Raw genomic sequence first — 370 nt, forward strand, 5'->3', positions numbered from 1 at the left:
ATTAATTATTTAATTTATATATGTAAAATATATTATATATTTCAATCTTATATATTTATTTTTTGTGTAATATATGTTTTTATGTTGTAATATATAATTTTACACAATATGTAAAAGTTTATAGAAAAATAATGAAAAAAGATTAATAATAAGCGCACGTCGCATATCGCATATCGCATAGCCAATTTGCCAGCTCAAGAGAGAAGGAGACAAAAAGATGATCTGTCATCTGTCCCCTTCTATATCCCGAAGCTGGCCGAGCCGAGCTTCGAGCACACACGGACGAGAGCTCATGTTTTCGAGTACGTTCCAGCCTATCCCCTCCACATGTGTAATGTAAGCATGTTTCATGTTTGCGTCTGTGAGTTGG

This window comes from Formica exsecta, unplaced genomic scaffold (genome assembly GCF_003651465.1).
Source record: "Formica exsecta isolate Colony F162 unplaced genomic scaffold, ASM365146v1 scaffold228, whole genome shotgun sequence".
In the NCBI taxonomy this organism is placed as follows: domain Eukaryota; kingdom Metazoa; phylum Arthropoda; class Insecta; order Hymenoptera; family Formicidae; genus Formica; species Formica exsecta.